General features: G+C 43.2%; 2 long non-coding RNA genes across 2 annotated transcripts in view; one reads left to right on the top strand and one right to left on the bottom strand.

The window, feature by feature from the left end:
* LOC308593115 overlaps window positions 1-16,465 on the top strand; it is a 20,510-nt gene extending 4,045 nt beyond the window's left edge. The window contains exons 3-5 of the long non-coding RNA XR_014010739.1: window positions 3,749-3,843; window positions 6,521-6,623; window positions 16,379-16,465. This is a non-coding gene — a long non-coding RNA (uncharacterized lncRNA). The remainder of the gene's footprint in view (window positions 1-3,748; window positions 3,844-6,520; window positions 6,624-16,378) is intronic.
* LOC308593122 lies at window positions 15,596-25,025 on the bottom strand. Its single transcript, XR_014010749.1, has 3 exons — window positions 24,626-25,025; window positions 18,673-24,350; window positions 15,596-16,483 (listed from the first exon to the last, which is right to left on the bottom strand). It is a non-coding gene; the product is annotated as an uncharacterized lncRNA (long non-coding RNA).

Below are 25,025 nucleotides of genomic sequence, written 5' to 3'. Positions count from 1 at the left end.
CTCCAGGCACTGCAGCCGGCTCCAAGGGCTTCTCACATAGCACGGCTAATGTTGCCAGCCTTCATGTCTTGTTTGCAGATATCTTTGCAACGTAGAGTTGGTCTGCCAAGGGACCTGGTGCCTGAAGCCAGCTCCCCAAAGAGCAAACCGTCTTCCATTCTGTGGACATGTCAACATGATGGAAGTTGAAACAAACTAAAAAAATCCCTTCCAGTAGCACCTTAGAGACCAACTAAGTTTGTTATTGGTATGAGCTTTCCTGTGCATGCACACTTCTTCAGATGCACAAGAAAGCTCATACCAATAACAAACTTAGTTGGTCTCTAAGATGCTACTGGAAGGAATTTTTAAATTTTGTTTCGACTACGGCAGACCAACACGGCTACCTACCTGTAACTAGAACGATGGAAGTTGTAGTCTAGCAACATCCAGAGATAAATGGGCAATCCAGGTTCACAGAGTTGTTGTAATGATGGGGCCAGGGGAGAACATTGCATGAACATTGCCATGAGCTCCTGAGAGAAAAGGTTTAAAAGCATTTAAAAAATAAACAAACCCTGCTTAGCTGTGGTGAGGCTGGCTCTCAACCTAACCAATCTCACAGGGTTGTTATCAGGCTAGAACAGGGCTCTTTTGTCCTTGGAGAAAGGGTGAGATACAACTGTGGCAAATATTTTCAGATGCTGAGAGCTGGGGAAATGTTAAGCTGTAAAAAGTTAATTCATGCAATCTCTGTTAATGTAATTAATCAGATAATGCACACAATCTCTCTCTGATGTTTACAGTAGTCTTCCAAATCTCACCGAAGATCTATCCAGTACATAATGAGCTTGTCTGGGTTTCTCATCAAACTTTATTATGAGTAGACACATGTACTATGCACCCTTTCCTTGGTTTGATTTTTAATCATGTGAGTTACTTGCAAGAGAATCCCCCTGGCTTACAGCCAATTGTGAAAAGCAGCCCTTGTTAAACCAGTCCTGCAGACTGGAGACTGTCTTTGGTATTCAACTGGGCAGAAAGAGTTCTTAGTTAACCAGAGTGAAACCAGATATTTTGGAGAAGGAAGTGATAAAGTGGGGAACTTTGGAACAGAAGGTCACATTCTAGTCTCCTATTAGAAACCAGAACAACCTGTCACATATTTTCATAATTATCATACTGTGGAAATACTAACAGGCTAGTTCAGCAAAGAGGCACTCTTATTATTTCTAAAATGAATGCTCAAGTCAATGATCGCTCTCTCTCATGTTCAGATCCAATGGAGAGCTGTTTGGCAATAGGTTCTGAGCTGACAAAGGGAAGTACTTTCTCCCCCACACTAAAAGTTATGAGGGTGCCTCCAGACTGTCAGTATTTTGCAAGAGGGATTCAAATACATTCCACAACTTTAGGATTTAATGTTTAAAGTGAATTAAAGTGCTCTGTTGCCTTAGCACAAAAATGAACCAACTTTTTTTTAAAGACTTTTTTTGCAGTTTGGAAAATGATAGGGGTACGTGTGGGATGAATGACTGATTAATGGGGAGATGTGTAAACACCCTGCAAGTATTTCAGGATGAAATTCAATTTTAGTTAATTATATTTCAGTTTTTTGTTGTTGTTGTTGTTGTTTAGTCGTTTAGTTGTGTCCGACTCTTCGAGACCCCATGGACCAGAGCAAGCCAGGCACTTCTGTCTTCCACTGCCTCCCGCAGTTTGGTCAAACTCATGCTGGTAGCTTCGAAAACACTGTCCAACCATCTTGTCCTCTGCCGTCCCCTTCTCCTTGTGCCCTCCATCTTTCCCAACATCAGGGTCTTTTCCAGGGAGTCTTCTCTTCTCATAAGGTGGCCAAAGTATTGGAGCCTCAGCTTCAGGATCTGTCCTTCCAGTGAGCACTGAGGGCTGATTTCCTTAAGAATGGATAGGTTTGATCTTCTTGCAGTCCATGGGACTCTCAAGAGTCTCCTCCAGCACCATAATTCAAAAGCATCAATTCTTTGGCGATCAGCCTTCTTTATGGTCCAGCTCTCAGTTCCATATATCACTACTAGGAAAACCATAGCTTTAACTATACGGACCTCTGTTGGCAAGGTGATGTCTCTACTTTTTAAGATGCTGTCTAGGTTTGTCATTGCTTTTCTCCCAAGAAGCAGGAATCTTTTAATTTCGTGGCTGCTCTCACCATCTGCAGTGATCATGGAGCCCAAGAAAGTAAAATCTCTCACTGCCTCCATTTCTTCCCCTTCTATTTGCCAGGAGGTGATGGGACCAGTGGCCATGATCTGCGTTTTTTGATGTTGAGCTTCAGACCATATTTTGCGCTCTCCTCTTTCACCCTCAATAAAAGGTTATTTAATTCCTCCTCACTTTCTGCCATCAAGGTTGTGTCATCTGCATATCTGAGGCTGTTGATATTTCTTCCGGCAATCTTAATTCTGGCTAGGGATTCATCCAGCCCAGCCTTTTGCATGATGAATTCTGCATATAAGTTAAATAAGCACGGAGACAATATACAGCCTTGTCGTACTCCTTTCCCAATTTTTGATCAGTTGTTCCATATTCAGTTCTAACTGTAGCTTCTTGTCCCACGTAGAGATTTCTTAAAGAAATGGGAGTGCCTGATCACCTCATTAAGAACTTGCCATAGTTTGTTGTGGTCGACACAGTCAAAGGCTTTTGCATAGTCAATGAAGCAGAAGTAGATGTCTTTCTGGAACTCTCTAGCTTTCTCCATAATCCAGCTCATGTTTGCAATTTGGTCTCTGGTTCCTCTGCCTCTTCTAAATCCAGTTTGCACTTCTAGGAGTTCTCGGTCCACTTACTGCTTGAGCCTTCCTTGTAGAATTTTAAGCATAACCTTGCTAGCATGTGAAATGAGTGCAATTGTGTGGTAGTTGGAGCATTCTTTGGCAGTGCCCTTCTTTGGGATTGGGATGTAAACTGATCTTCTCCAATCCTCTGGCCACTGCTGATTTTCCAAACTTGCTGGCATATTGAGTGTAGCACCTTAACAGCATCATCTTTTAAAATTTTAAATAGTTCAGCTGGAATACCATCACTTCCACTGGCCTTGTTATTTGCAGTGCTTTCTAAGGCCCATTTGACTTGACTCTACAGGATGTCTGGCTCAAGGTCAGCAACCACACTACCTGGGGTGTACGATCATCCATATTCAGCTTTTTTAGTTAATTATATTTCAGCTTTCAAATTGCTTTGCATTTGGAGTCTTTTAGAAGTTTCTGCTTGCAAGCTTCCCACAGGCAGATATGAGTAGCTCTGTCGGTAGGACACAAGACTATTAGCCTCAGGGTTGCGAGTTTGAGCCCCATGTTGGGCAAAAGCTTTCTGCATTTCACGGGGTTGGGCTAGATAACCCTTTGTGCTCCCTTCCAAGTCTACAATTCTGTGATTCTAAGCTCATTGTCATAGAACCACCCTGTAAACAAATCAGAATGCATGCTCAATAAAGACTGGACATAGGCTGTGTATATACACCCATTTACTCTGAATGTATTGCACTCCCATCACTGGTTTGAGAAGTGGTGTATAAATAACATTAGCTGCAACCCATATCTATAATGTTATTTTTTATGCAGTCCGCCCCCCCTCAAAAAACTAGCTTTGATCTGAATTGTTTTAAAAGTTGTACGCTGCCTTGATATATTTTGATAAAGGGTGGTATATAAATTGAAATAATAATAATAATAATAATAATAATAATAATAATAATAATAATAAACAACTCTGGAATTCCCTTCCGCAGGAAGTAGTGATGGTCATCAACTTGGATGGCTTTAAAAGGCTTATCTTCCATCTATCTTAATGGGTGTATGTGGATGTTGTGTGCAGGGCATAAAGGTAAAGGGACCCCTGACCATTAGGTCCAGCCGCGGATGACTCTGGGGTTGCGGTGCTCATTTCGCTTTATTGGCCGAGGGAGCCGGCATACAGTTTCCGGGTCATGTGGCCAGCATGACTAAGCTACTTCTGGCAAACCAGAGCAGTGCACAAAAATGCCATTTACCTTCCCGCCAGAGCGGTACCTATTTATCTACTTGCACTTTGACGTGCTTTCAAACTGCTAGGCTGGCAGGAGCAGGGACCAAGCAACGGGACCTCACCCCGTTGCGGGGATTCGAACCACTGACCTTCTGATCGGCAAGCCGTAGGCTCTGTGGTTTAACCCACAGCGCCACCCATTTTGCACTGGCTCCTCCTGCACACTGCTGGCATGCAGCCCCAGGAAAGTTAGCCATAAGGGAATGCAGTGCAGCCCTTGTATTAAACCACTTAAAGTCTCCACTGTAGATATGCATATTCTCTTATTAAAATCACCCCAGAGCAGCTGTCAATCTTTGAAATATCCATCAGTCGCTAACAGATGAAAGATGGCCCTCCCAGAACAGCAGGCTTATTTTCATCTCCAGTGAAACACTTCTGCATTCTCAGGCTGACTCATCTCTCCTTACTTCATCTGCAAGAGAACTCTTTCAAAGGGAGCTAATTGTCACTCTATGATGAGGGTCTGCCACCTTGCCTGTGCCTGGTGGATTGGCAGAGAGTAAAATGTTCCCATTGTCATCTCTGTCAATACATCGTTCCCTAATAACCTGCAAGGAAATATTCTGATGGGTCCCTGTTAAATACTCCAGACTGGGGTCTGCATTGTGCTGACAGATGAAAGGCAGAGGCGTTGAGGTGCCTTTTTCAGAGGGAAAAGACAGAGAAGGGAAAGCGCTGCAAGCCATTTCATTCATTCTCAGCAAAGGAACTGTGTACACCAGGAAGAAAGGTTGCTCGCTGTAGCCCAAAGCCAAACAAAATATAAAAAAGTACACAGCTGGCAGTGTGCTAGAAAAAAATGAAAAATATATAGAAGCACTTAGCATTTGTATTTCACATTTACGATGCACAAAGTGCTTCAGAATGCATACACTGGTCCAATGCGCATGCCACAATAAACCAGTTTCAAACAAACGATGGTTTTAATGTGAACAAGCAGCACAGTGAACCCTGACAAAAGATTATGCAGTGATCTTTTTCTGCTTCTCATTGCTCTGCAGCTGCACTGTTGATGAAACAAGCCAGTGTTTGGCTTATTGAGTCATCTGAATCCAGGTTTTGATTTGCCTCTCCAAAACAAAGCAAGAACAAACCTTGGTTGCTGGTTATGATTTGTCTGAAGGAAACAAACCATGGGCCCTGGGTTCAGATGAAACATCAATTTCAATTCAGGCTTGTTTCAACCATGGCGCAGCAGGAGTTGGAGACTTTCTTTCTCCCGCTTTGAAACCATCCCATTTCCTTCAAACCCATTTTCCTCCCTCATTTCACTGGCTAAGATAACGCATGTCTCTTTGTATCAAAGAACAGTGTCAGGCTTGACCTTTGGGGAAGGACCAAAGCTCAAGCTCAATGGTAGTACAGTGGTACCTCGGGTTACAAACGCTTCAGGTTACAGACTCCGCTAACCCGGAAGTAGTACCTTGGGTTAAGAACTTTGCTTCAGGATGAGAACAGAAATCGTGTAGCGGTGGCACAGCAGCAGAGGGAGGCCCCATTAGCTAAAGTGGACCTCAGGTTAAGAACAGTTTCAGGTTAAGAACGGATCTCCGGAACGAATTAAGTTCTTAACCAGAGGTACCACTGTATAGCGCATGCTCTGCATGTAAAAGATCGCTGGTTCAATCCATGGCATCTCCAAATAATTCTGGGTAAGACTCCTTTCAAAACACCCTGGAGAGCCGCTGCCAGTCAGTGTACAATGCACTGCACCAAACATATTACCAGTAACTGATAACGAATGTCCTGAAGTTCAGATTCAAAGAATACATGGGTTTTTCTTTTCTTTTTAACTTTACAACCATTGGAAAAACCACAGGCTGCTTGATATATATATAAATATAGTGATTAGCACCTTCTCAATCACTCAATAAGCAGAGCGGTTTTGATGTAATCTTTGGATGGTATCCAAAACACCTATATAAACTGCTGTTGCTAAGGCCTGGCAGCATTTATTGCTTGTGAGATAGGCTTGTGTCTGCTCCAGCTTTTAGAAAGTCTTAGCAAAGAATTTAATAGTCGTTGGAAATGCGCATCTAGATTAGATGCGGCCAGTTAAGGTACCTAAAAGGGAAAAACCATGAAAGTACTTGTCCAGTTTGTTGATTTAGTATATACAAAGCGGATTGGCCAGGAGTCAAAAATGACTGCTCTTTTTCTTTGCTTGTTTCTACAAGATCAGCTGGCTTCTCGTGCTTCAATATTCTCAGGAAGAATGTTTGTGATGTACACTGTCATATACAGAACAAACATATGCTGTATAGATGTACAGACAGATAGATATAGTTATCTTTTTTAAAGACCCCTGCTAAAAAGTTTTTGAAGTGTATTCTTTCATAGCAAGAAATAAACTCAAGAGTATGCAATCCAGTTTGGCTTAACTTTTTTTATTTTTTAACGAAAGCAAAAAATAAATTCAGTTAATTCCAGGAGGAATGTCTGTAGTTTAAGGGTTGTCATCTTTTTGTTACAGCCTCAGCCCTGTGCCTTTAAGAGCAGCCATTTTGCAAAGTGTGGTGATTAGCAAGTGGTAAGACCTTACTCCACAGCTTCTGCTACCAAGACAGAGGATGCAGGTGAGACCTTTCTTGTTTTATCTTTATGCCTCAAAAGCATTTCCTCTATCATTATCGTAAACTGCTTGGAGCAATCTATAAATTTTGTTAAAAAAATACATACATTGGTTTGCATAAAGCACAGTGGCAGGGCTTTAAAAAAAAAAGAAAGATTGTAAGTTGGATGTCAGATCACTTACCCTTCAACATATCAGGGTGAAAAACAGGACACCGCTTTGTGGGGTTTCATCACATGACCCACATGACCCAAAATGGCCGCCATGCAAACCCAATGGTGGGGGCTGTTTTTGCCCATTAACCTTTTTCTTCCAAGCCCCAATCTTTTGAAGCAAGCAGAAGGCCAAAAGTTCAATCCCCAGGTAGGCCCGAGACAGATTCCCAGTCTAAAATCCTAGAAAGCTGCCAGTTAGCATAGTAGACAATACTGAGCCAAGTGGACCAGTGGCCTGCCTTAATATAAGGCAGCATCCTATGTTTGGAATCAGAATAAATGAGTTGGAAGGACCTTGGTCTTCATCCAATCCAACCTCCCAGGCTTAAAACAGTAATAAGAAATAAACAACCCACCCTTAAGCATTGAAGGCTACAGGCAAAAGAGTCTCCCTGCTGGTGATGTCTGTCTATGAAATGCTTTCCCCGCGAGAGGCTTGCATGGTGTCAGGTATTTTCTCAGACATTTTAATAATATGTACATTGCCTCAGTGTTGTAATTCAACTTTTAGTGTTTGCTTTTAATTCTGCTGATGCATTTATACTGCTTTGTGTGTGCTTTTATACTGTGATTGGCTGCTCAGAGCCACCTGTCAATTATCTGGGTCAAGAGCACTGAAAAATGGAATGTTGCCAGCATTTCTTCACCCATCCCTCATCCCTCTGATCATCCAGGATGCTGTGTGTGTGTGTGTGTGTGTGTGTGTGTGTGTGTGTGTGTGTAAAAGCAGCTGCAGAGGGCAGGTAAATTTGAAAAGTTTATTTTCTTTCATGAACTGTTTTGCCTTCCCCCTTTGCTCTCTTAAAACCGTGCTCTTAATAAACACTCTTAAAACGGGCTGCTGGGGTTTGCTGTGCATCTGTGACCGCTCATGGGAGATTGTGTTCTCCCTGCTGTGCTTAGATCCCTTGAACTCACACTGCATATTTGTGTCTAGGGAGAATTGGAGGAAAGCATGCTGCCTTGTCTCCCAGAAGAGGAAGAGGAGCAGGCTGGATGTTCCTCATCTCCCTGACTAATATAAATATTTTGTAGCCTTGAGAATTGCCCTGGGAAGGGCTGGTGACAGCATACCTAATGGTCGGAGATGTGAGCTACTCCTGATCCCATGCGGGGAGAAGGGAATGAGAGTCTCTGATGAAGGTACTTTCAGAGGTGTACTTATGATGGGATGTGTTCATGCATGAAGGTGTTTCTTTTCTTCTTCTTTTTGCAATGTTCACATGATATCAGCATCAAAAGTTAATCTTATGAGGAATCCAAATTACCCATTTGCGTCATTAAGCCCCTGTCCGGGAGTACCCTTCATCAGGCCATTGGTCTATCTAGCCCAGGGGTCAGCAAACTTTTTCAGCAGGGGGCTGAGGGACCACTGTCCCTCAGACCTTGTGGGGGGCCGGACTATATTTTGGGGAAAAAAATATGAACGAATTCCTATGCCCCACAAATAACCCAGAGATGTGTTTTAAATGAAAGGACACATTCTACTCATGTAAAAACACGCTGATTCCCGGACCGTCCGCGGGCCAGATTGAGAAGGCAATTGGGCCGGATCTGGCCCCCAGGCCTTAGTTTGCCTACCCATGATCTAGCCCTATATTCTTTTACAGTGACAGATAACAGGTTTGGGGCTGGAGTCCTTCCCAGCTGTATTCAAAGATAATAAGAAATGAAACCTGGACCTTTTGCATGCAAGGCATGTACTCTGTAACTGACCCACAGCCCCTTTTCTTTTGTGACCACATAATGTACCTTTGTTAAAGAAAGTACTTTGAGAAGGGGCTCTGTGGAAGATCTTGAGGCACAGGCGGTCTGGAATGGGAAGAGGTGTTACCCATGTGGTGTTATGTGGATTCCAGGCCATTTTAATGTGTTGTAGTGTAATTTTTAATATTTTGTAAACTGCTCTTAGGAGCACTGAAGACAAACAAATAAAAATATAGCATCAGAAATGGGAGGTTCTGAAAACTGGAGGGGAAACATTTCAGCCTTCTAGATCACTCTGTGGCTGCATTCACATGATAGTTAATTCCATTTCCCTAACTTTTAATTTTTCCTTTATATTTCACACAATGTAAAAACCAGTGTTCGAAACTCCCTTTGTTCTAGGTGCATTTTGTGACAAGGAATTTCATTAGAGCGAGCAGTTTCTGAGCTCTGGGCGCAGTACTAGTCTAAGATTTCAGATTAAAACTGCAGAGTGGAAGGAAAGGAGGACCTTTTTATGCCTCCCCATTTCCAGCTACTCTCTGAAAACTGGAGAAGAGACCCTAGAGCATAGCTGTCAACTTTTCCCTTTTCTTGCGAGGAATCCTATTCAGAATAAGGGGATTTCCCTTTAAAAAAAGGAAACATTGACAGCTATGTCCTAGAATGGTAGGGGTGGGCAGGGGAAGGACTAGATCAGGCATAGGCAACCTCCAGCCCTCCAGATGTTTGGGACTACGATTCCCATCATCCCTGACCACTGGTCCTGTTAGCTAGGGATGATGGGTATTGTAGTCCCAAACATCTGGAGGGCTGGAGTTTGCTTATGCTTGGACTAGACCATGTGAAAAATGAACATAATATTTTAGCTGCCGTTCATTCATTATCAGCTTTGTATTCTTGTTATTAAAAAAAAGTGTGCCTAGACATTCCGTTGTGGTGTCATTTAGCTCCTAGCTTTCATATCTCAGTTTCTAACACTGGTAAAAAGCCCTTCCAGAAATGTAGCGCAAGTTTAGTGCTCATTATTTGCTTCCAGAAAAAGTCCATTTGAAACAACACGGAAATGAGCACTAAAGTTGCACTATTGGGTTGGGGGGGTTTTGGAGGGGGGAGCGGTTGGCATCCGCCTGGAAGTGGTGTTTACATCATGTGACTCAAATACCGTGTGGAAATTAACAATTGGGGGAAAGTCAGGGAGATGGAATAAACTGCTGTGTGAATGCAGCCTGTGATTTCCTTTTGATCCCGAAGATAGAGCATCTCTGTTAGTTCGGGGGGGGGGGGGAGGAAACGCAAGTAAGAAGGGACATGGAAGAGGTTATAGGATTATCCATGGTATGAAGAAAGTCACTAGAGAGAGGTTCTTCTCCCTTTCTCCTAATCTGAAACCAGGCTTCAGCCAATTAAGCTGAAAGTTGGGAGATTCTGGACAGACAAAAGGAAGAGTGCTTCTTCACACAGCTGTAGACTTGGCCCCCACAACGTGGATGGCTTTAAAGGAGGATTAGATGGATTCATCTTGGATAAGGCTGTCAATGGCCATTGACCATGATGGCTATATTACCCCCAGTAGTGGAAGTAATGTGCTTCTGAATACCAGTCACTTGGGATCGCAACCAGGTTGAGTGCTGTTGGGCTCGTCTCCTTGCTTCCCATAGGCATTGGGGTGGCCACTGAGAGAAAAGAAATGCCATGCTACAGGGGTCTTTGGTCTGATCCAGCAGAGATCCTCTTATATTCTAATGAACAATGGAACTTCAAAGAGAGACTGCCCTGGGAAACCACTGAATCACAATTCATCAAAAGGATCAGTTGTACTTTTTTGGCTTGACACTAGAGAAGGATTTTTCCCCATTGCACTACATGTGTTAATTAAATGCCAAGGTGCCTGTGTTATCACCAACAACTGTTTTGTGAATGGCTACTGTTAATAACTTAATTATCACTCTCTCTGCTTTCTGCATTTCATTTTCTCTGATTTCACAATAAATTTGTAACGGGAGAGAGATACATTCCTATAAAATTCAGCTCCAGGGCAAAGATTTTTCTGTCTGGAATTATCTTCCTTTTGCCACATACAGTATGTGCTTCAGTTTTGTGTTTTCAACACCAAAGTCTGCAACATGATTAAAATTCAGGAGAGTAACAAAGTTAGATTTAAGTAATAAAGGGTAAATTGTCCCAGGAATGCCTGAATCCTACTTACATTCTTCTCTTGGTTTGTGTATGCTGTTGCTCCTTCCACCCATACTGCCAGTTATAGCCCCGAAAACTGTGGATTATCTTTCTGCCTGTATGCTTGTTTCGTCCTTCGCAGATTTTGCATTAATGCTGTTAAAAGTATTTACATGAACTGCTTGCTCCTGGCTGCTGAGAGTAAAGCACTTGCGTCGTCTTTAAAGCCTCTGTTTTAAATCTGAAGCAAAGAGCTTTTCCTCCCCTCTGCTATTTTTTGCTACAAAGCACATCAAATAAGCTCTTCCTGTTCCGGGGGTGGGGTGGGGGGAATGCAATCATTAATTTCTCTTTCTGTAGACCTCATCATGTGCTAACATCTTGTACGTGCAAAACAGCATTTGGCTTAGGCTTACTTCACATCATTTCCCTCTGAGCGACATCTGACTTGGAAGCTGCCATAGGTCCATCTATCTAGTTTAGAATTGCCTGCACTGGTTGGCAGCAGCTCTTCAATGTTTGAGGCAGGAGAATCCCCAGCACTGACTGGAGATGCCTGGGATTGAATTTGGGGTCTTCTATGTGCAAAGCATGTGATGTGCCATTGAGCTATGGCCTCTTCCTGTTAGAAGAAGCAGTCTCTAGTTTTGGATTAAGAAATGCTCAAGCGAGGTTTTCACTATAGCACAGTTACATATGACCCAGCTGTTCCGATTTTCCAGAAGTGGCCCCTGTTTCCCTGCTGTCTTGATTCTGGTGTCTCTTTTGTCTCTGTTTTGCCTTTCCAGGGATGTTTTTAGGGTGCCTGTAAAAACTTTTGCACACTGGCACATCAGCTTGTGGTCGTTTTGCTTCGATCTCCCCATAACTAGCAATTGAGATAGTAAATGTGTTGGGTGTTGCTGCCATTCTGCAATCAATACAACCAGATCTGCTTTGTGATTAAATAGGCAATTGAAAATTCCTAGGTGGTTGGGTTTTTTAAATAAAAGGAAACTGTTATGCTTCAGAATCCAGCAAAAGATGGGTTATTTCAGAGTCAATAAATACAGGGAAGAACATTCAGCGATTCATAGTAGCTGGGTGTGCGGAGTTAAGTGGTGGTTTGGACACAGGGATGTTACAGGCATACATGGCTAACCTTTTTTCGTCTCTGAAATGTGGTGGTGAATATGTAATCACAAGCCATATGATCCTCTTCTTAGGTAGACCGATGGTGACCTGTTATCCCAAATCTCTGGGTGGATTGTGCAGTGAGTGGCATGTGATTAAGTCAACCATGTGGTTTCCATATGCTCACTTTCACATCTGAGCTGTTTCAGTGCACAGCCAAAGTCATTATTCCTGGTCTGTTTCCTCTAAAGAGTCAGCAGAAAACTGTAAAGTAAAGCCCTATGTGGGTGTCCTCCCTCATATGACTAACAGGATCGTAAATCACAAGGTTGTAAATCACGGAGAGCCTGTGTGCCGTACAGCAGGTGTGTCCTTCCAGTGTGAGTAGCAGGGACATGATGTTTCAGCACACATCAGGGCCGGCGGGTGATGCCTCCGCTCTCGCCCCCTCTGCTTACATGTTTGTTAATTGTGAGAGGGAGAATGCCCAAATAGGGATAATATGGGAACTGACTGCCGGACTGGGAAGAGGTGGCGAAAGAAGGCAATGTGAATATTGGGTGGAAACCTTAGGAAATGAATGCTTGATTGGCAAACTGCATTATATGGAAATATGAGCAACAAAGCCCGGATATTTAAAAGAATGAAAAGCAGGTTTGGGAGTTTGAGATTCTGAAAGAGAAAGTGCACTTAACCCTTTCCCCCTTTCAGTCATTTTCCTGCCCAAAAATCATTTCCCCAAAGTTGTTTTCACTTGTTTCACTTTTTAATATATATTTTTAAACACACATCATTTGCTCTTTAATAACTTGAGATAGGAAGCTAACTGTATGTCTGTAGGGCTCTATGCACATCTGTAGCTGAACATGTGGAGGCCATGGGTGGATGAAACTCGGGGCATCACCCTGATCCCCTCCCTGCTCCACATATTAGCTGCATGCATGATTTTCACATGAAGAGGGCTTGGATGTCGGGGGGGGGGGAGAATAAATATCCCTGACAGCTAGTTTTCTATGCAGGGGGCTTGTCTGTCCGTCTTGAGGAAGCCAGAACTCAGACACAGCAAGTGTGGAAGGAGGGTTGGTCAGTCGACTGGGTGCAGGAGATAACTGTGATTAGCAAACCAGACAGTCCAGTCCAGTACTTACAAAGGCAAGGGTAGCAAGCATGCAGGCATGTCCAGGGCCTGGAAAATAAGGATGATCAGACATAACACTTGCAGGATCACGCACAGATAACAGGAAGTGAGAAGTGAGTTGTTCCAATTGAGGCCTTTCATCTCTCTTGCCCCAGGCTGCCATGCCAGGGTTTGACATCCTTGCTGAGAAATGGAGTTCCCTGAAAGCCTAGTCAGACCATGGGTAGGCAAACTAAGGCCCGGGGGCTGGATCCGGCCCAATCGCCTTCTAAATCTGGCACGCAGACGGTCCAGGAATCAGTGTGTTTTTACATGAGTAGAATGTGTCCTTTTATTTAAAATGCATCTCTGGGTTATTTGTGGGGCATAGGAATTCGTTCATTTCCCCCCTCCCCAAATATAGTCCGCCCCCCCCAAGCTCTGAGGGACAGTGGGCCAGCCCAGCCCCCTGCTGAAAAAGTTTGCTGACCCCTGCTCTAGACTCTCTCACCTCTTTGCTGCTTCCCACCTGGTGGCTCCTTGCACTGATGCGTGGCTATTGCAGATAAGATAACCAGATGTAAAAGAGGGCAGGGCTCCTGCAATTTTAACATAATTTTTTATGCGACTATTAGAGGTGCAGGAGCCCTATCATTTTTTTTGCATCTGATCCCCCAGGTCTGACATAAGATCCCACCAGCTCATCCAGCTCCTTCACTTCCATCATGCTGGTTGAATCCTGGCTGCTACTTGATGCTGGGATTGTGGCAGAAGCTCATCCGGTCTTGCGACCTCTGACCAGCAGTCTAAAGTGGCAGAGACCGGACACAGCTTTACGCCCTCCGTGAGAGATAGGCCATAAAGATGGTCTCAAGTGTAGCTGCTGCAGATTCATCTCTTGCATCGTACGCAGCTGACGAAAGACATTTCAATTTTTATATGGCAAACCAAACTATGTTAGGCCACATTTTGAAAATGCCTCTTTAGCTTTTTGACATAGTACTGCTATATGCGTTCTGTGACATGGGATATCCTCTTTCATTGCCGGCTAAAGAGGATGACATGGTGGCGCAGATGTTGGGGCCCTGAGGCCAATGGGAGGCGCACTGAGTGGGCTGAAGGCTTGGCAGCAGAGGGTTGGTGGCATAGGCCTGAAGAATACTTAAGTACCCCTTCTTTGGGTAGCAATGAGAAATTCCAGGTCTGCAGTACTTATTTACTTTCAAATAGACAGGTTGACTATAGGTAGAGGCAAAGCGTACACACCTCTGTAGACAAACAACTGGACATTGCACCCATATAAGATTCCAGCCAGACCCTTACAGATCCCTGCTCAGCTCCCTGTCTCTTTGTTTCTGACTCATACAACACACACAGCCTGTCCTTTGCACACAGACACCTGGACTGCATCAACCTTTCCTGGAAAGTGGGAATGTCTGCTCATTTTGAATATTCAAAACATTCCCCAGAAGATGCTGTATCAAGAGGCAGTTGACTAACTATTTGGATCCTGTACTTTACCTAACCAAAGGATGCAATCAGCCAGATGTGGCCCCTTATCAATCTCTTGTCCACATCCCTAGGCTCGCAGCAATATTTTAATGTGCTCCCCATGTTAAGCACACCTGATCCCACCTGAATGTGTTGCTGCTTTTTGCTACTCTCTTAAAAGGGTGATAGTGAATAAGGTATATAACTTCCAGCTTGACATTTGATGTCCCCTTCCTAAGAAGAAGAAGAAGACACCCATGAGTTGCCATCAGTGGAAAAAAATGGACACCTGGAAAATTACCACGATGCAGTTACATCTCTGAAACTGTATGGTTGAAAGGACTGAGTTTCTAGCGTTCTTTTGCAAGCCCTCGACAACTGCATCAGGCTGGTCACGTGTGCCCAGTAGGTTGCTTTGAAAATCACGGATTTCAATGGGTTGATTCTGAGCATGACTCAGGGTGCAACCCTAACTCCTACCTGCCACCAACAGGGGGTGGTGGGGCTTTTGGACCACTGCCACATCTGTAGCCCTTTTGCTCACAGTGGCTGCAATAGAAGGTGTAGGACGATCAGGCCTGATCTGTACCCAATCAGTTAGATTGGGCCTGATGCCATTGTATGGCAGCTGTGAAACTGGGATCCTGCAAATCCTGGGCCACCTCAGGCCCACCCTGTCCTCCCTCAAATCACCCCATTGCAGGACTTCTTTCTTCTAATACCTATTCCTGTATTCAGGGAGAGCCAGGAGGCTGGAAGGGCTTGGCAGAGGGATACCACCACCTACAGTGGTACCTCGGGTTACATACGCTTCAGGTTACAGATGCAGCTAACCCAGAAATCGTACCTCGGGTTAAGAACTTTGCTTCAGGATGAGAACAGAAATCGTGCTCCAGCGGCGCGGCAGCAGCGGGAGGCCCCATTAGCTAAAGTGGTGCTTCAGGTTAAGAACAGTTTCAGGTTAAGAACGGACCTCCGTAACGAATTAAATACTTAACCTGAGGTACCACTGTATTTCAACACACACAGCATCCCAGGCTAAGGGAAAGGGGGTTGGATTGTGCTGCCCGCCAGATACTACAACACACACCGTGTGTTACAGAATTGCTGACCTTCCCAGGTGTCCCCCCCTTTTTTTGCCGCTGTAAGCATCTATACAAGAGCAACGGTATCATTTATTCATTGAGAGAGAATCTAGTGAACTTTGAAATAATTGTAGGAGAATGCAGCGGCCTACTGAAATAGCATTTCAAAAAGACTCTAATCTGTGGAGTGATAACCTCCCCACGAAGGATCAGCAGCAGCAGGTACAGTGAGGATTATCAGAATTTCAGTGCTTCAGCTCCCTGGACATTAGAAAGAGAGAGGGGGGAAATCCATGAAAACATCTGTGATAAGCAGATTATTCGGACCTGTGTCATATATAGCCAACATGGTTTTCGAGTATGTTAACTCCTTCAAGAGAGGTAAACGCTCCCAGGTGGTTGAAAGAGTGTCCATTCTGCCATCTGCCTCTGCTTTAGAAATGCATTTCTGCTGTTTTCTGTGGTTGCTGAGTGCTTTTTCTGTTTGCTGTTGTTCTTGGACGTTGGCTTGCTTTTGCCGTTGGCTTGCTTTTACATTTAAATTAGACCTGTAATGTGAACATGGTTTGTTGTATTTATTTTTGGAACATTTTACTGTTGAGACGCGGGTGATTTTTATAGAGGAAGTTCACACAGCAATTAATAGAGGGGAAGCTTTGAGCAAATGCATATTTCTTCTCGCTATGCACGAAGAACTCGGAAAATCTAGTGACGTGCCCCATGTGGCTATTATTTCAAGCACTCTGCTTGGAAGCTGCTGGCATGGGGAGCATTTGTTTAAAGAGAGAGGCTCTGATGCAACCACCAGCGGTTATTATACCCGGGTGATACACTTCTTGCATTACTTTTCCAGGTCAATGCTCTCCAGAAGTCATCTTCTCCCTTTCTGTCCAGTGTTCTACAGTAACTTGGAGCAGGGCTTTCAGAGTAGCTGGCCCCATTTTGCGAAACAGCGTCCCTGTTGAGATACGACAGACACTCGCTATTTCTCCTTTCTGAGAACGACTGAGGGCCTTTTTGTTTGGACACACTTTCCAAGCTGGATGAAATGGCCTTGGGTGTTATTTTTGTACTATCTTTAGTTGTTGCATCTGCACTGTTTTAAAAACTATTTTATCTGTTTTGATAGTGTGTTTGTAAATGGCCTTGAGACACATGTAAAAGGTGTCTCATCCTCACCAGTAATGAAGGAGAAGAAGACAGGCCCGTGTTTCTGCTCTAAATATGGGGATACATTCTGCTTCCACCTGCATGTGCTTTGCAAGAACTGATAGTGGGTGTTAGCATTTAATTTAGTACCAGCCCCTTTGCTGTGCATTGGGGGGTGGGGAGTTCAGTAAAGATTCTGAAGAGGGCTGCCCAACTAAGAGCACTCCAAGGACAATTATCTGAGAAAAATGGGCTTCTTTCTTATACACACTCTCTTAAATACCCAGCCTACATTACTGTCATAATCTATGTGGGGCTGCCTTAAAAGACAGTCTGCAAACTTGAGCTGGTGCAAAATGCAAGCCTGTTTGATTATATCAACCCAATTGTGCATCAGCTGCATTGGTCGCCCATTCATTTCTGGGCTTAGTTTAAAGTACTAGTAACTAACCTTTTAAAACCCTGAATGTTTGGGAACCACGTTATTTGAACGTTTCCCTACACCCATATGAATCTACCCAGGTCCTCAGATTGGTCTTAAGAGTGCCCTGCTATCTGTTGTGCGCCTCTGATAAAGCGATCTGCTTAGCAGTTACCAGGAACAGGGCCTTTTTCATTGGTGGCCCCCACACTTGTGGAATTCCATCCCTTGAGAATTCTGCTTAGCTCCCTCTCTTTCAGGCTTTAAATTGACGTGAAAGAATTGTTGATCCTGCTAAGCACATATATATATATATTTGATAAACGTTTTCATTAGTATGTTCATCCATTGTCTTCTAACATTTTTTGTGAGCTGCCTGAACAGTTGGTTAGAAATAAATTAATTAAATAAATAAATAAACAGTATGCAAAACACTTTGAGTTCCTTGGAGAACTAATAGGATATAAATACACCTTGTATGTCTTGATAGACATATATCTTATAAAGCTGCCCTGGTATATACGCACATCTACCTGCAATCTCACTTCTCTGGTGCCTGATGCACTTGCTCAAAGAGGCTGTTCCCACAATGGTCCTCTATGAAGTTGCCACCCACCATGACATGAGGTGAGTAGAACTACGTTATATATGTTGGGAGTCAGGGTGGGGAGCCTGTAGCTTTCCACATGCTGCTGGATTACACCTCCCATCAACTCAACTAAGCCAACAAGGCCATTGGTCAAGGATGATGTGAGCAGTGGAAGAGGAACCCTCTCTGGCTCCCGGGGTGGTGCAGGCCGTACGGACTGTGCATGTGCGGCATCCCGTGCATGCGCACTCCATATGGAATGCCACACATGCGCAGTCCATACCACACATCTTTATGTGGCGGTGTGAGCGGGGGCGGGGTGCACCTGCACATTATAATACTGCATTGCTATTATGGAGTACTTTTTATTCTAGTTGCCTTATTTCTTAAAAGATGTTATTTGATACAACGAAGCACTCAGCAATGGAGCCATTTGGAGCAGAGGCATCTGAGCCAAGGTCCTGCTCCTGCTGGCCTTATCATTTATTGATCACGGGGGTTGTTTTTAATACATAGCATTTCTCGATCTCTCTTTCAAGAATCTCAAGAGCAGCTTGTGTGGGGCTTCCAGGAAGTCTCCTATCCAGGTGGCAGGTGCCAATATGAGATATGCTTATGCAATAACAACGTGCCCTTGGAAACTCTCCCTCTCATCTTCTTCTGGCTTATACTAACTCGAACGAACAGTATGCTACAGAGGCATCCTCCATTGGTGCTGTCCTTACCCCAGTGCATACTGCAGTGGCATAACCATAGATGCACCAGAGAACCACATGCTCTTTCCTTTCACATATTTTCTCTCCCTCTCTCTCTCTCTGTAGCATGCTGAGAAATGAGAACACTTTTCTAGTGCACAGAGAGGAAATGCAACAAGAAGCCCACAGGAAGCAGTGATTGCCACCAATTTAGAAGGCTTCAAAGGAGGATTAAACAAATCCATGGAGGAGAGAGCTATCAGTGGCTACTAGCTATGATGGCTATGCTCTACCTTCCCGGCTGCCTTTCCAGTAATGCTAACAAAATTCAGTTGCTGGAAACCACAGGAGGGGAGAGGGCTCTTGGGCTCAGCTTCTTCTTGTGGGTTTTCCCAGGCATCTGGCTGGCCACCGTGAGAACAAGCTGAACTACATGGGCCACCACCCTTGGCTGGTGATGATGGAAGAGATGGTCCTCACCACCAAATTCCACTCCTTTCATAGGACTGTTCTCAGCTGAAAAGCAGGAGAAGCAGAGCAGCAGAGGAGATGGTGCTTATGAAGAGGCTGGCAGCATACATGTCAAGTGGGAAGGAGGAACAGTGGCGCACACACACACACACACACACACACACACACACACACACTAGATGAGCCACACCCCCTCCCCAATTCTCAGCTTTTATTTGGAGGGAAAACCCCAACCCAAGTCTCTAGCCCTTGTAGAATGCAAGTTATGAGACACACATTGTGCAGGTACTATTCACCAAGTTTGTTTTGGGAAAAACTAGGCTATACCTGCCTGTCTGCATTTTTAGTCAATGAGTGAAGTCTGAGCAATGGCTGACATTTAGGAAAGCAGGTACCGGTAATTAGACAAAGAGAAGGCTAGAGTGGAACACCCGTTGTCCAGACTCTAGAGAAGGAACTTCCTGGTTTGTTTTTAAAGCCTTCTGTGCTGGTGGAGAAGTGATTGCCACCCCATGGAAAACAACTGAGGGTTTCAGTTGTGACTGGAAAGATGTCTAGATGCCAGATCTACACATAGATGGGCAGCAGGTCTACTCACTAAGAAACTATGTAAGGGTAGATCTGGAATACAAGTTTCTCAATGTTTAGCCAGGCCTTGGCACTGCCCATTCACCAGATACACTGCTCTCTGGTGCTTATTATTAATGTATGGATGTCTGTATATTTATCTATTTGCAATATATACTTAGCCCCCACCATCAGGGTAGGGAGGGGAGATCCTGTGGGTGCTCATAGCTGGCAGTCGAGATTGGTGAGGCCTGGCAGGCCAGCTTTGACCAGCAGTCAGGAATTCCCCACCCTTGTCTTGCCCAAGAGATCCGTAGAGCACTGCAGGCTTAGGAACTCTGGGGGGAAACAGCAATGCTAGAGTTATTGAAACCACCAGTTGATCTACTCTGAGTAGGGCTAGCATAAAATGCCTCTCAAAGATGTTGATAATACTGCACATTTCTAAAATGTTTGAACTAACAGATGATAAACAAACGTGTTTTGTATTCCCCGGCACAGCTGATTTTCTCACTCATTTGAGGTCCAAGAATCTCCAAGTGAGAAACAGGCTAGTAGCAAATAGGTGTAAAATTCTGTAAACGTGAATCATGTGCTAGGATCAGGGTTACGACCCAAAGGGGGGGGGGGTTCTGAAGCTGGCATAGGAGTAACCACATGACCCAGACAATCCACATGATTAGTGCTTTCACATTTTATCAGTGATGTAAGAGCCTGGCCATGGGAAGGCATCTTCTTGTTAGCTACTGCATCACAAAATAAATTAACTGGGCCCCAGTGGCATGACGGCATTCTTAATCACATCAGGCTGGAATCTAGACATCTTGGCTTAGCTGCACATCAGCACATAGCCAACACGCAATTGTCTCATGATTTGGTGCAGCTTATGAAGGTTGGCTGAGTGCTGGCATTCGGCCAGTATTTAACAATTCCTTCCAGCATTTTTAAGCGGGCGCAGACAGAGCCCAAGAGCACTAATCCATGTTGTTCACAGCAAGAGCTGTTGTAGAGGAGTCAAAGCTGTCACCACCCTTAAGGCTCCTTCCTACCGAATCCCCCACCACCACAGAACTTGTATTGTTCTTTGCTCTCTTAATTACAGCCCTGTTGCCAAACTTACCGTTACCTTTAGTGACAGTTCCGTACTTCTCCTTTTGTGCTTAAAAGGAAGAGGAATAAGTCCTTACTCTCTTCTGCCAGCAGGATTGTTTTGGCATTTCCTTGCAACAGAATTTGTTTAAAGTGCATTTAAAAGGAACAGAACAGACAACTTACTACTAGACCCTGGACCTGATGGGGCAGTTGGAAACAAGCAATGTGAACTACAGAAAAGAAATGATCTAGACAGAACCTACTTCAAACTCCATCTCATTATAGTCTTTATAAGCTGACCCAATTTTTTTGAACATTTCAGGTCAGAAGGACTGGGCATCCCAGGGTAGGCGATTCAGCCATGCCATTAAGCGCAGCAAACTCTCATGGCAACCTCTCTTGGCAACCTCTGACAGACTGAAATAAGCAGATGGCATAAATTATCCTTGAGTGCCAGTCTCCTCCTTCATCTCTCTCATTTTTACATTACCATTTTTAGAAAGCTTCAAAAATGTATTTTCCAATGAAGTTCAAAGTTCCAAACTGAACAAAGGGGAGATACTAATACTTTCAGCTGATTGTTTTTGATGCAAAGTTGTTTTAACTCTTGTGTAGAAACTGGATCGGGAAATTGGCACCTTTTATACTCTATGGGAAACGTAGCTTCATGGGCCAAATCAGATCTCCTGGTGGGCCAGGGTTTGTTTGCAAGCCAGAAGTTCTCTACCCCTGTTTTATAGAGAAGCGACCAGAAAAATCTGCTCTAAAAGGGCATCACTCAGCCAGAACAATAATTTGACAATATTTAGCTCAGCAACTTAGGCTATTATTACATTTCATTTTGGAAGGTTTCAGATGAAGAATCACCATAGCAGCTGAAACCAACTTTAATGCAATTGTGGGTAAATTGGTAATACAAATCCACGTTTGTGCACAGCAAACCCTGGCAATTTAAATTTCATTTCTCTCTTTACAACGGCACAGTTCAGGTCTAAATCTGGTTTCACAATTCATGGGAATGTCAAGCAAGTTCCATTGCCTTTGTTGGATTATTAATAAGTTCCTTATATTCTTCAAGATTTCTGCCTTTTATATCTTTAGTAAGTTGAGTTAATCTAGAAATCATTCTTTTTAGGAACTTTCATCTATAGGGGTAAAAAGCAGCCAAAAGGATGAAATCTCTGGTAGTTAACTATCTGATTTTTTTAAAAAAATACATTTATTAATAGAAGAAATATCTGAATTCTTCTGAGTTACTTATTTTTCTGCTTGCGCTTGCTACAACACAAATTTGTGGAGCTGAATGACAAAGCTGAAACAGTGGGTGAATAAAACATACGGTATAGCTTATAGGTTTGTGTGTGTCTGAAATTAGCAGTTTGTTGTTAACAAATGTTAAGAGTTGAGACAATAAGCAGAGCCCACTTCAGTGGTTATAAAACCAGCACAAGCCCTTAACAGTGCCAGGATTTCCATGTTTGGTACCATTAGACCAGGGGTCAGCAACCTTTTTCAGCTGTGGGCCGGTCCAGCGTCCCTCAGACCATGTGGTGGGCCGGACTATATTTTTTTGGGGGGAATGAACAAATCCTATGCCCCATAAATAACCCAGAGATGCATTTTAAATAAAAGCACATATTCTACTCATGTAAAAACACCAGGCAGGCCCCACAAATACAGTGGTACCTCGGGTTAAGTACTTAATTCGTTCCGGAGGTCCGTTCTTAACCTGAAACTGTTCTTAACCTGAAGCACCACTTTAGCTAATGGGGTCTCCTGCTGCCGCCGCGCCGCCAGAGCCCAATTTCTGTCCTTATCCTGAAGCAAAGTTCTTAACCTGAAGCACAATTTTTGGGTTAGCGGAGTCTGTAACCTGAAGCGTATGGAACCCGAGGTACCACTGTAACCCAGAGATGCATTTTAAATAAAAGGACACATTCTACTTATGTAAAAACATGCTGATTCCCGGACCGTCTGCGGGCCAGATTGAGAAGGTGATTGGGCCGCATCCAGCCCCCAGGCCTTAGGTTGCCTACCCCTACATTAGATCAACAGTTCCTCTACATTAGCATTCTTTCTCGTGGAAAAGGGCTAGCCAGATTCATCAAGGAAGTTCAGAAGCAGGGGGTAGTTTTTCCTGAAAGATGGTTTAAGCAAAATAAGCATTCCTCAGACCTTGTAGTCCGGGGTATACTCGGACCGGCCCGCTCTGATGTTTTTTACAATCAAGCAGTGTATAAATGTTATGAAATAAATTAAATGTAATAAAAATCCAATTAGCAGGTCAACAAGTACATAACAATATTGCTTTATTCAAGTATCAATTTTTCTTCTGTACTTTTACTTATCAGTGAACATGAGGTCCAAAAGTAATTTAACTACTTTGAATTACTGTTGTAATTCTTAAAAATTTGATATGATACAAGAAAAATATAAATCTGACAGCACAGTTATACATACGGCATGGCTATACAGCCTGTGTTTTCATTACACAGTTGCATCCCCAACTATTGTTTAAGGCTGCATTCCATATATGCAAACTTACTTCTGGTGTATTGATTGATAAGGAACAACAGAAGGCCTGTGGAGAGTCATACAGTTTTCGGTATGAACATATGGTTAATGTCACATGTAACAAAGGAAAGTAAATTTAATTCAAATGATAGTTCTAAGAAATATGACTAATTCAATGATACAGTGATTACATTATTTCCTGTTGCTCTCAACCAGTTATTATTAAAGTTATGCATTATCAGTCACATATCACACTATGTGTTACTTAGAAATGCATAGGCATACAGTATAAATGTAGCTTTTCCTATAGGAGGAAATTATGGAAAGGCAGTTGTCAAAGAACAAAAGCATTAAGATTTGAACATGTATTAAACAGGGTCACTGTGTGGTGTCATTGTACGCATGCAGGAAATATAAAAAGCAATGAACACAGGCTGGTTTACCAAGCTTACCAGGAGTCCCGCTTCACTGGGGAAGCTTCACACACCTTCCAAGGATGTGTGCCAAGAGTCAGGATTAGCTGTTCATAAATAATATAGTTGGGTATGTGTGTAATTTTAATATTTAGTCCTCTCTACTGGACGGTGACTTTAATTTAGAATGGAAATTCTCCATCATGCATTTACTGAGGAAACACAATGTGTGTGAACTAAAATCAACAAGTGGAACAACTTTACAAAATATTTTTGAGACACTTTCAGTGTGGGTGTGAAGTAGTATGGCCTGTTTGGAAGTATAAAACAAAATTATTCTGAGATTTACTCATAAATTATGAGTGTGGAGACCAATAATAAATACACTTACTACTGGTTTAAAAACTAATTAAAGTGCACTTCTAAGAATATGTGGGTGTGAGGAGGTGGTTTATGGATTATGGAACTACGTACTGGGTTTTCTGTTGTCTCACCCACATCGACACTCAGCCTTGCAGAGAGGAGAATAATTAATTATAGTTGTGTGAGTGAGAAAGAAAAGAGACATATACAGTATTTCAAACTATATGTATTTGCTGAGAGGTTGGACACAAGGACACATGCATACCAGCATTTCCAGTTTCCCCATAGCAACCATGGAACACCAAGAAAACTGAAGGGCATTTCCCAAAAGTTGTAAGGTTCAGTAAAATCCATCCAGTAGAATCCAGTGACTAGTACTTGCTGGGAAAAACAGGTAGAAGTTGACTTGCTTGAATGCTCTTCTTTAAAACAAAACTCCCTTGTGTGGAGAATGGCTCAGTTCAGCTTTCTCCCTGGCATGTTATCTTTTTCTTTGTGGAGCTGTATTGAAACATAGGAACACCTATCTGCGTCCTGGAACACACTATAATCTGGGTACAGTGGTGCCTCGCAAGACGAAATAAATTCGTTCTGCGAGTTTTTTCGTCTTGCGAATTTTTCGTCTTGCGAAGTCGCAACTGCACCTCTTCAAGCAATGCACCCTGGGTATTAACGGTTTTAAGAAAAAGGAAACAAACTTGCAAGACGTTTTCGTCTTTCGAAGCAAGCCCATAGGGAAATTCGTCTTGCGAAGCAACTCAAAAAACAAAAAACTCTTTCGTCTTGCGACTTTTTGGTCTTGCGAGGCATTCGTCTTGCGAGGTACCACTGTATAAACCAGTGGAGTAGGGAAGCGCCTATTTCTTTTTAGATGTTTAAAGACCAAAGTTTAACCTTTGTGAAAATGTCCAATTCAACATTTTTACTAGAAAATAGTTAACAAACCCTACAGTATAAAGTTTATAAAAGAAACTACAGATCATTCTTCAGTAAGATAAGTTTTCTTTTATTCTTCTAATTCAATGTATTATAGGGCATCTTATACTTTACTAGGTTGTTTTACATTGGATTAGATTGCTAAATCCTCCTTCCCCAGGAATACTATAAAATACTATAAAAAATACTGCATACCAAGCAAAAATTCAGCTTTTCTCATGGATGCCTAAGCCCACCTATTAGGGGAAGACGTCTAACTCTGAATAAACATGTTTAGGAGAGCACTCCCC

This window comes from Podarcis bocagei (genome assembly GCF_964188305.1).
Source record: "Podarcis bocagei genome assembly, chromosome: 8".
Lineage (NCBI taxonomy): Eukaryota > Metazoa > Chordata > Lepidosauria > Squamata > Lacertidae > Podarcis > Podarcis bocagei.
The sequence above is the reverse complement of the archived record's forward strand: the minus strand, read 5'-3'. Positions and strand labels throughout refer to the sequence as shown.